Genomic DNA, 12,577 nt, shown 5'->3' with positions numbered 1-12,577 from the left:
TCTAAATGTCAATGGACTCAATGCTCCAATCAAAAGACATAGGGTAACAGAATGGATAAGAAAACAAGATCCATCTATATGCTGTTTACAACAGACCCACTTTAGACCTAAAGACACCTTCAGATTGAACATAAGGGGATGGAGAACCATCTATCATGCTAATGGTCAACAAAAGAAAGCCAGAATAGCCATACTTATATCATACAATCTAAACTTTAAAATAGACTGTATGAAGAGATGCAGAAGGACATTATATGATAATCAAGGGGTGTATCCACCAAGAAGACCCAACAATTGTAAACATTTATGTGCCAAATGTGATAGCACCCAAATATATAAATCATTAATCAAAAACATAAAGAAACTCATTAATAGTAATACCATAATAGTAGGACACTTCAACACCCTACTCACAACAGTGGACACAGCATCTAATCAAAAAAATCAACAAGGAAACAATAGCTTTGAATGCCACACTGGACCAGATGGACTTAACAGATATATTCAGAACATTTCATCCTAAAGCAGCAGAATACACATTCTTCTCCAGTGCACATGGAACGTTCTCCAGAATAGACCACATACTGGGACACAAATCAGCCCTAAGTAAGTACAAAAAGATCAAGGTCATACCGTGTATATTTTCAGACCACAATGCTATGAAATTTGAAATCAACCACAAGAAAAAATTTGGACAGGTAACAAATACTTGGAGACTGAAGAACATCCTACTAAAGAATGAATGGGCTAACCAAGCAGTTAAAGAAGAAATTAAAAAGTATATGGAAGTCAATGAAAATGATAACACCACAACCCAAAACCTCTGGGATGTAGCAAAGGCAGTCATAAGAGGAAAGTATATAGCACTCCAGGCCTTCCTAAAGAAGGAAGAAAGATCTCAGATACACAACCTAAGCTTACACCTTAAGGAGCTAGAAAAAGAACAGCAAATTAAACCCAAAACCAGCAGAAGACAGGAAATAATAAAGATTAGAGCAGAAATTAATGCTATCGAAATGAAAAAAAAAATCAGTTGAACAGATCAATGAAACCAGAAGCTGGTTCTTTGAAAGAATTAACAAAATTGATACACCACTAGCCAGTTGGATCAAAAAGAAAAAGGAAAGGATCCAAATAAACAAAATCAAGAATGAAAGAGGAGATATCACAACCAACACAACAGAAATAAAAACAATAGCAAGAGAATATTATGAACAATTATATGCCAATAAAATGGGCAATCTGGAAGAAATGGACAAATTCCTAGAAACATATACACTACCAAAACTGAAACAGGATGAAATAAAAATTTGAACAGACACATAACCAGTAAGGAAATCAAATTAGTAATCAAAAATCTGCCAAAAAAACAAGAGCCCAGGACCAGATGGCTTTCCAGGGGAATTCTACCAAACATTTAAGGAAGAGTTAATACCTATTCTCTTGAAACTGTTACAAAAAATAGAAATTGTAGGAAAACTTCCAAACTCTATGAAGCCAGCATTACCCTGATTCCAAAACCAGACACAGACCCCACTAAAAAGGAGAACTATAGACCAATTTCCCTGATGAACATGGATGCAAAAATCCTCAACAAGATATTAGCCAACCCACTCCAACAATACATTAAAAAAATTATTCACCACAACCAAGTAGGATTTATACCTGGGATGCACGGCTGGTTCAATATCCACAAAACAATTAATGTGACTCATCACATCAATAAAAGAAAGGACAAGAACCATATGATCCTCTCAATAGATGCAGAGAAAGCATTTGACGAAATATAGCATCCTTTCTTGATAAAAACCCTCAAGAAAGTAGTGATAGAAGGATCATACCTCAAGATCTTAAAAGCCATATATGAATGACCCAACGCTAATATCATCCTCAATGGGGAAAAACTGAAAGCTTTCCCCCTAAGGTGAGGAACAAGACAGGGATGTCCACTCTTGCCACTGTTACTCAACATAGTAATGGAAGTCTTAGCCTCTGCAGTCAGACAACACAAAGAAATAAAAGGCATCCAAATCAGCCAGGAGAAGGTCAAACTTTCACTCTTCACAGATGACATGATACTCTATATGGAAAACCCAAGATTCCACCAAAAAACTGCTAGAATTGATTCATGAATTCAGCAAAGTTGCAAGATATAAAATCAATGCACAGAAATCGGTTGCATTCCTATACACCAACAATGAAGCTACAGAAAGAAAATTCAAGGAATCAATCCCATTTACAGTTGCACCAAAACCTATGAAATACCTAGGAATAAATCTAACCAAAGAGGTGAAAAATCTATACACTGAAAACTATAGAAAGCTTATGAAAGAAATTGAAGAAGACACAAAAAAATGGAAAAAGATTCCACACTCCTGGATAGGAAGAACAAATATTGTTAAAATGTCAATACTACCCAAAGCAATCTAAATATTCAATACAATCGCTATCAAAATAACACCAGAATTCTTCACAGAGCCAGAACAAATAATCCTAAAATTTGTATGGAACCAGAAAAGACCCTGAATAGCCAAAGCAATCTTGAAAAAGAAAACCAACTCAGGAGGCATCACAGTCCTGGACTTCAAGCTATACTACAAAGCTGTAATCATCAAGACAGTATTGTACTGGCACAAGAACAGACCCTCAGATCAACGGAACAGAATAGAGAACCCAGAAATGGACCCACAAATGTGTGGCTAACTAATCTTTGACAAAGCAGGAAAGAATATCCAATGGAATAAAGACAGTCTCTTCAGCAAGTGGTGCTGGAAAAACTGGACAGCTACATGCAGAACAATGAACCTGGACCACTTTCTTACACCATACACAAAAATAAACTCAAAATGGGTGAAAGACCTCAATGTAAGACAGAAAGCTATCAATACCCTTGAGGAGAAAGCAGGCAAAAACCTCTTTGATCCTGGCCGCAGCAACTTCTTACTCAACACGTCTCTGGAAGCAAGGGAAACAAAAGCAAAAATGAACTACTGGTACCTCATCAAAATAAAACCTTCTGCACAGCAAAGGAAACAATCAGCAAAACTAAAAGGCAACAGACAGAATGGGAGAAGATATTTGCAAATGACATATCAGTTGAAGGGTTAGTATCCAAAATCTATAAAGAACTTATCAAACTCAACACCCAAAAAACAAAAAATCCAGTGAAGAAATGGGCAAAAGACATGAATAGACACTCCTCCAAAGAAGACATCCAGATGGCCAACAGACACATGAAAAAATGCTCAACATCACTCATCATCAGGGAAATACAAATCAAAACCACAATGTGATACTACCTCACACCTGTCAGAAAGGCTAACATTGACAACTCAGGCAACAACAGATGTTGGCGAAGATATGGAAAAAGAGGATCTCTTTTGCATTGTTGGTGGCAATGCAAGCAGGTGCAGCCACTCTGGAAAGGAGTATGGAGGTTCCTCAAAAAACTAAAAATAGAACTACCCTACAACCCAGCAATTGCACTACTAGGCATTTATCCAGGTGATACAGGTGTGCTGTTTCAAAGGGACACATGCACCCCCATGTTTACAGCAGCACTATCGACAATAGCCAAAGTATGGAAAGAGCCCAAATGCCCATCGATGGATGAATGGATAAAGAAGAGGTGGTATATATATACAATGGAGTATTATTCAGCAATCAAAAAGAATGAAATCTTGCCATTTGCAACTAGGTGGATGGAACTGGAGGGTATTATGCTAAGTGAAATTAGTCAGAGAAAGACAGAAATCATATGACTTCACTCATATGAGGACTGTAAGAGACAAAACAGATGAACATAAGGGAAGGGAAACAAAAATGATATAAAAACAGGGAGGAGGACAAAACAGAAGACACTCATAAATATGGAGAACAAATTGAGGATTACGGGAGGGGGGATGGGCTAAATGGGTAAGGGGCACTAAGGAATCTACTCCTGAAATCATTGTTGCACTACATGCTAATTCATTTGGATGTAAATTTTAAAGAATAAAAAATAAAACAAGTTAAAATAAAAATAAAAATAATGAAAGAAAAATGTCCATTGTTTAAAACCCCAATCTCTTCCAGTTACTTATCTTTTGAACACTAAATTATGCTGGGTCCTTACATTTCTTGTAGATAAAGCAAGTATTGGATTGCTCATCAGAGGAAAGCAAAAGAACCAAGATGGGCCTAAAGCCAGAACAGAGGGAAATTGCCTGCGGGCAACACTCTGACTCCCTAACTCTGGTGGCCCCAGTCAGTGCCCTTCATGCCACTGTTGGCCAAGACCTGTGATGGCGGTATTGTGGCAAATGGAAAATGGAGGCACACAGACCTCTGTGCAAACCTGCGCTCTGTCTGTGTAGCCTCAGCCCATGTTTGTCACTTACTCGCTGTGAGTCTCAGTCTGCACCATCTACCATTCAGAGTTTGAATACAATATATCTGAAATACATAACTTTGTCCCTAAGTCCCATGTTAAATAAATGAGTAGCAGCTCCTTGGAATCCAAGGAGTTGATCTAACATCCTGCGGGTGGGCTCATGAGATTCATGCGCTATGAATAGATAGGTGAGTGTGGGTGGTGATGGGTGGGAAAGGGAACCCACCTTATACAAAAGCCATAAACAGAGAGCTGCACCCCATGTATAGGACCCTGTTTAGGGAGAGGAGTTTGAAATGTGTGCACCGTTTCAATGTAATTGTGTCAGTGTAGTGGCTAGCATTTCTAGAGAAAGTGATTAGATGATGTCTGGTAAGAAATGATGTGATAGACTCAACAAGCTTCAACTTACTCAATTATCTAGTCTGCTCTAACTGTTCATTTAAAAGCTGATTCATCTTGCCCAGCATGCAATACACTCCCAGTACCAAGACAGAGCCTCTTGCTTTCAAGAGAAGGAAGAATTTTTTTTTTTTTACTTTCCATGCAATTGAGCTTTAAAAAACTATAATTTGTGTTTGCATTTGAAACTGAAACTTCACAAACCATTTCGTGTAAGTTCACATCCCACTTCATTTTTACAGAGAAGTCCTTTATAAAATCTTGGTCCTGGTGTCTTGACACCACTGGTGAAAACATGCATTCCATGTAAGTCTACACTATTTAGAAAGACACGGTTAACCACAGGCAGACCTAGGTTCAAAACCCCACTTAGTCTTGGGCGAGTTATTTAACTTCATTAAGATTTCATTTTTTCAGAGGCTCCTGGATGGCTCAGTTGGTTAAGCATCTGGCTTTTGTTTTCAGCTCAGGTCGTGATCTCAGTTCATGAGTTAGAGCCCCATGTTGGGTGGGCTCTGTGCTGACAGTGCAAGGCCTGCTTGAAATTCTCTCTCTCTCTCTCTCTCTCTCTCTCTCTCTGCCCCTCCTTCACTTGCATGCTCTCTCTCTCTAACTAAATAAACTTTAAAAAGAAAAATTTCATTTTTTTCAATGGTAAAATATTGGGGAGGGGGATCCTAGTACCTACTTCATAGGGCTTTTGTGAATATTAGATAAATCATCTAAAGCCCTTAGCACAGAGCCCGGCACATAGTAAGTGAAGCTATTATTCTTAAATATATTTCAAAGTGCTATTACTATTATTACTGTAAAACAATGGTAACTAGGCAAGATTTATGGTCACAATTTTATTTCATTAATTAAATGTTTGTAGCTATCTCTTTTTAAAAGGTGATTTAGACAACAGCAAGAAATAGTAAGGTTAGTAAAGTTAGCAGGTAGGCACAAGCATAAAAGAAGTACAAACAGGCTCAATTTTGGGTCAGAGGTGATTCATCATCAAATTTATGAAGCACCAGGCCCTTCCTTCCATGCCTTAGAGGGGCCCAGGTAATTTGTTCACATGACTATCAGTTTTTATAAAATTTGCCCACAATTAGCTAAAATGCTGTTTCTTTCAACTCTCGTGGTCCCTCAATTATGATTTTCCTAAATTCAAATGGCACTGGAATAGCATGGATATTTGGGGGAAGTTGCAATGGGGAGACATTTAGTTTGGGTTTAGTGCTATATATATCTATATCTATCTCTATCTCTCTCTCTCTCTCTCTCTCTCTCTAACTGTATATATATATATACAGTTAACTCTTGTATCTACTTAAAATATTGCTAGCCATCCCCATGTAGAAATGGCTTCCAGAAATGTTCCTGCTTCCCGACCTCTACCTGCCTACCCATTCTTCCTGTGACTCAAAGGTGCAGGACGAGAGAACATATTGTGGTATGAATATGTCCCTGACAGCTGACACTAGAAATATGTATGTAGAGAAGGAAAAACAGGGCTTGAAATGTACAGGTGTTATGATAGAGGTTAGCAGTTAGTAAAAATACTGATTTTTCCAGATTTTGTGATGTTTGTTGTATTTGTCACCTTTTTAAAACCTGAAATTTGTTGCAATTTCATTTATTATCTAAACAAATGTTTTTTGTGGTCTTTTTCCTTAAAGAAAGCCCCCAAAATTGTACTAGCTTAGGTCTCACATTATCTCGATCCACCATTAATTTAGCACCAAATTCAGCTCCAAGCTTCCTAGTAACCAGAATGTCACATACTTAGAATTATGGCAAGAGAGGAAATAAATCATGATAGTTGCAAGAAAAGAGATCAGTATTTCTCAAGCAAGATACAGAATGGAAGGTCACTGGTCTGGATTCCCCCAGTAGCCATGTGACTCCAGAAAAATAACACATATCAAGGAGAGCAAGGTTTTTCATGAAATACAATTCTAGAAGAAATTTCCTCTGTAGAATTGTATGGAAGGTATATCAAGTGACGTGGTGCCGCTTTCAGCACTGTCTTACGGAAAAGTCCTCCACTAGGTTCCAGATGTGTTTGACTAGCCCTGCTCACCTCTTGAGCACTCACCATCTCCCACTGCCCTCAGTCCTGGAGTTCTTTTCCAGCCATTCTAGACATCTCTGCATTCCTCAGATTCATCTTCTCATTCTTTCTCCAGATTTTACCAATGCTGTTCTCTGCCTTCCCTACGTTCCTATGCTTGTCTGGCTACCTTCAACTCAAGTGTCAGTCTACAGCTTACATCTCACATCCTCTGGGATGCTCTCCATAAAATTATTCTTATGTGCTCTGAACTTCTCCAGTTTTATTCCTTATTACACAGGATTATAACCAATATCACAACGTCTACATCCATTATTGCATAAATAACTCCCTGAAGGTACAGATTCTATCCATGGTGTTCACCATTATAACACCACTTATGTGCACCATGCCAGCACATGGGCACTTAATCACGGCATATGTCTTATGCCTCTCATCTGTGAGCTTTAGTAAATGTAACTTAATGAAGGTGATTTTTTTTTTTAATTTACTTATGTTGAGGGTAGGGGGGATAGCATGAGCCGTAGAGGTGCAGACAGAGAGAGAGAGAGAGAGAGAGAGAGAGAGAATCTCAAGCAGGCTCCACACTGTCCATGCAGAGCCCCACGTGGGGCTTGAACTCACAAACCATAGGATCATGACCTAAGCCAAATCAAGAATTGGACGCTTAACCGGCTGAGCCACCCAGGCACCCCGAAGGTGATTTTTTTTATTTTTTTTAATGTTTATTTATTTCTGAAGGAGAGAGAGACAGAGCATGAGTGGAGGAGGGGCAGAGAGAGACACACACACACAGAATCTGAAACAGGCTCCAGGCTCTGAGCTGTCAGCACAGAGCCGGACATGGGGCTCAAACCCACAAACCACGAGATCAAGACCTGAGTCAAAGTCAGACGTTCAACTGACGGAACCACCCAGGTGCCCCCCGAAGACGATTTTTTTTTTAAGGAGCTAAACTAATCTAGAAGTATGGGCTACCAATAGTATGATTTTTTTTTTCAACGTTTATTTATTTTTGGGACAGAGAGAGACAGAGCATGAACGGGGGAGGGGCAGAGAGAGAGGGAGACACAGAATCGGAAACAGGCTCCAGGCTCTGAGCCATCAGCCCAGAGCCTGACGCGGGGCTCGAACTCACGGGCCGGGAGATTGTGACCTGGCTGAAGTCGGATGCTTAACTGACTGCGCCACCCAGGCGCCCCACCAATAGTATGATTTGATCCAGGGACAGATCTCATAGTTTTCAGGAGTGGTTCAATAGCTCTTTTTCCAAAACCACTTTTCTCAATCAGGCATTTTATCAGAACTGAACTGCAAATAATTTAGGATTCTCTTAGACTGAAAGTCTGGCCCACTAATATTCCACTCTACTGAGGAAGGACAATATCATATGCGTGGGAAAACAAATAGACAGGTTCTTGTTAAAGAAACGCTAGAAAGTCTGATTCCCAAAGTCACAGGGTTGATGAGTGATCAATCAAGAACTACAAACTAGATAGTCTGACTGCCTGTGATTTTTCTCCACACTTAACATTGAGACACCTAAATAGGGACAATGGCAGCCATTGTTATGAAAGGAAAAGCTAGAAAAGCCGTGTCTTCAACCCATTGCTTCAATTTAGACCAAGACAGCAAGGAGTAGGGGACAGAACAGGGGCTCTGGAGCCAGACTATCTGGCTTTAGCCACCTACTGGCTGTTTAACCATGAACACACACACTATTGAATCCTTTTGCATGTTGGTTTCCTTATAGTAAAGTGCGTGTAATAACAGAACCTACCTCTTAGGGTTGTGGTGAGGAATAGAGGAGTTAATCTATTAACTTAGAACATCACTCAGTACACAGCAAATGACCAATAAATATACTATTGCTACCATGAGACAGAATCACAACCAACTTATAAGAAGTATAAGAAGCAGAAAAACATCTAATCCATATGAAGGACTTAGGAGGAGTCAGGTATTGTTCTAAGCACGGTGTACACATTACTCAGTATTTCGAATCCCAAGACCTGTGTTTTTAGCCACTGGGTTACATTTTCTTCTCAGGGTGAAGAGGGAAGAGAGAGAAGAAGATAGTCTTCCCTAGATTCTGTATCATTTAAAACTGACCTTGAGTACATACAAGAGAGTCATTACTCAGAGCTCCAAGAAGTAAACACTACCTCTGAGGGTGGTCCAAATAAATAACCACCCACCAGCAGTAACTCCCTGACATCACAGAATAACTTTTTTATTTGAAGACTAAAAGCTGGATTTAAACTGGGTAAATCTGATAAAATGTATGACCCTGTTTCTTTTTTCTATATTCTATTTATGTACATTTGGTTGCTCTTTGAGGGGGGGTGGGGGAGGGGATATTTGCTTTCCTTTTTTTGTTTTTTGAAGTTAATTTATTTTGAGAGACAGAGAGAGCAAGTGGGGGGAGGGGCAGAGAGAAATAAAGGGTGAGAGAGAGAGAGAGAGAGTGCTTATATGAAGTATAAGAGATACTTATACTCTTATTATAGTCCTGATCTGAGACTTGAACTCACAAACCGTGAAAGCATGACCTGAGCCAAAACCAAGAGTTGGACACTTAACCATCTGAGCCACCCAGGCACCCCTGTTTTCCGTATTTATATTGTTTTTTTTTTTTTAATTTTTGTTTTCAACATTTATTTATTTTTGGGACAGAGAGAGACAGAGCATGAACGGGGGAGGGGCAGAGAGAGAGGGAGACACAGAATCGGAAACAGGCTCCAGGCTCTGAGCCATCAGCCCAGAGCCTGACGCGGGGCTCGAACTCACGGGCCGCGAGATCGTGACCTGGCTGAAGTCGGACGCTTAACCGACTGCGCCACCCAGGCGCCCCATATTGTTTTGTTTTTAATGAATAAGCACAATGAAATGAAACATTCCTCAAAAAGTACTTAGGGAATATGTCAGTGGTCAGTATTAAAGCAGCTATTAAGCAAGCTCATTCATATATCTATTTTCTTATAAGATTTATTTGAGCCATGTGCTATGAACTTTAAACGAATTATCTTGTTAAATTCTTAACAAACCAACGAAGGAAATACTATTATTACCTTCCACTTTACAAATGGAGAAACTGAGGCTAAATCGCTAAAGCAATTAATTCACTTGCCCAAGATTTTTTTTTTTAACGTTTTTTATTTATTTTTGAGACAGAGAGAGACAGAGCATGAACGGGGGAGGGGCAGAGAGAGAGGGAGACACAGAATCGGAAACAGGCTCCAGGCTCTGAGCCATCAGCCCAGAGCCCGACGCGGGGCTCGAACCCACGGACCTCGAGATCGTGACCTGAGCCGAAGTCAGACGCTTAACCGACTGAGCCACCCAGGCACCGCAAGATTTTAAAACGAGTAAGTCATGGAAGTTGAAGTTCAAACCCCATGCTGAGTTCTGACTCAGAAAACTTCCTTCTCTAATATCTGGTGCAGGATGAGTGGGCCCCTAAGCTGGGGCTTCGCATGAAGAGGCCACTCAGGAAATGTTTGTAGAATAAAACATTGTTAACCATTTAATCTGTAAGAGTTCAACACCACCTCCTCTTTTCCTATGTTAGAAGAGTGTCTCACATGTAAAGCCTGAGGATATGCTATATGAACAGTTCCCAAAGAGAAGTCAAGGTTATGAGTTCTATACTTAGAAACTATGTAGTCACCAGTAAGAAATTTCTAAGACCCTATTTGTCTCAAGTATTTCATTCACGAGTCCTGCAGTGTTAGATAGAGTGTTATACTAATAATAATCCATAGAACTTCAGCTCCACAGTTGTGTTTAAATTTTTTTTCAACGTTTTTTTATTTATTTTTGGGACAGAGAGAGACAGAGCATGAACGGGGGAGGGGCAGAGAGAGAGGGAGACACAGAATCGGAAATAGGCTCCAGGCTCCGAGCCATCAGCCCAGAGCCTGATGCGGGGCTCGAACTCACGGACCGCGAGATCGTGACCTGGCTGAAGTCGGATGCTTAACCGACTGCACCACCCAGGCGCCCCTCCACAGTTGTGTTTAGATGAGGATCTATGTGCTCTGAGAGGTACTGCCCTGTTTCCATTTGAGTCCTTAGTGAATCATTACAAGGTGTAATGTGGAATCATCAGAATACCTTCATGTACTGATCAGTCGCTGATCATCACTCAGTGCCTACTACATGCCAGGCACTTTGCATGCATTATTTAATCTACTTCTTAGCAGAAACATACTACCCCATTTTACTACACAGAAAATCAAACAGTTGGATATTTGTGGAAGGTTTAAACTCAGGTCTGCTAACTCCAAAGCCTGGCCTCTTTCTACAATATCTACAGTAAGAAACCAAAAGACTTTTCTGTTCCCACCAGCTTCAAATCTAGGACAATGAGAAAAATCTTATTAAAATCAATTAAAATCTTATAAATCTTATTAAAATCTATTACATCGATTATTTAATAATTGGAGAGAAAAAAGTGGGGAGGTCAGACACCTTTGGAGGATATGGTTCTCCTTCAGGGAAAAATAATGCATTTATACAAAAACACAGAAATTCATATATATAATTTCATACATTTACAAATCCCAGTGAAGAGGTTAAGAAGACTTGCTTATGGACAAGAAAAGAACACAGAGAAAAAAGAAAGGAGATACACTTAAAAATGTTTTTAAGCCAAATCAAGAGAACACAGAGAAAAAAGAAAGGAGATACACTTAAAAATGGTTTTAAGCCAAATCATTAACATGTTCACTAGTAATTGTAATTGTTTGGAGGGAAAAAGAATTTATAAAATCAGCAGAGATGATAGCAGTAAAAGGGAAAGGTCATAAAGGACTGGTTTGGAAGTATTTTGTCAAGTGAAGCACTTCTTCGGTGTTCTGGAAGAAAAAAGAGACTTGATTGTTTCCTAAATCCTATCCACCACTACTAAGAATTCATCCATTCAAAGGCTCAGCTGGATATTTAAGACATGAATTATTTCATGACCACTAACCAGCCTTGTGGCAGAGGGAACAAGGGTAAATAAAGAAAGCGATCAAAAGGAGGGCCGCCCTGCTGGTTCAGTCAGTGGAGCATGTGACTCTTGATCTCTCATGCGTTCAAGCCCCATATTGGGCCTAGAGCTTACTTTAAAAAAAAAAAAAAAAAAAAAAAAAAAAAAAAAAAAAAAAAAAAAGGAGGTTTAGTGGCCACTGGAGCTAACCTAAATGACTAAGGCCAAAATCAGAACTCCAGCATCTACATGAAGGGCACGGGCAAAGGCCAGTGTCACCCAGCATCACGATTCTCATTTCACCTACAAGAAAACACTGTCCCCTAGGTGTTCTACCACTTGCAAATTCATCTCAATGTGCACAGAGCACAAACAGTATTATAGCTACTACCCAGTTTCTACAAAATCAAAGACAGGCAGGCACTTGCAGCAGATATCCCTTTGTACATCTTGGATTCAGACAGGCTTAAAAGGTATTTAGAACTTAAAGTCAAACATTCTGGTGCCATGTTGTTCTTTGTGGTTCTAAATTCAGGGAGACGGCAGGGAGTGGAGGGGGGGGTGCTAAGAAATGCAATGTTATTGGGCCTGAGAGGAAGGACACGGCAGCTCTGGTGCCTTGGAAGGACAGCACCCTTTGGAACCACTGGATTGAACTGACGTGCACCATCATACCAAGTAGGAACCGGTTTTTGGCATTAAATTAAAATATTCTTAATTTTTAAATGCCAACACGAAAATAAGTAAGCAAAGATCACCACTACAA

The 12,577-nt window shown here is 39.7% G+C and overlaps 1 non-coding gene across 1 annotated transcript; it reads right to left on the bottom strand.

The window, feature by feature from the left end:
• Window positions 1-10,099: 10,099 nt before the first annotated feature.
• On the bottom strand, window positions 10,100-10,184 carry TRNAR-UCG. Its single transcript has one exon. It is a non-coding gene; the product is annotated as a tRNA-Arg (tRNA).
• Window positions 10,185-12,577: the final 2,393 nt, after the last annotated feature.

Source organism: Prionailurus bengalensis, chromosome B1 (genome assembly GCF_016509475.1).
Source record: "Prionailurus bengalensis isolate Pbe53 chromosome B1, Fcat_Pben_1.1_paternal_pri, whole genome shotgun sequence".
NCBI classification, from domain to species: Eukaryota; Metazoa; Chordata; class Mammalia; order Carnivora; family Felidae; genus Prionailurus; species Prionailurus bengalensis.
Note: the sequence above shows the minus strand (reverse complement) of the source record. Positions and strands in the feature narration are given on the sequence as shown.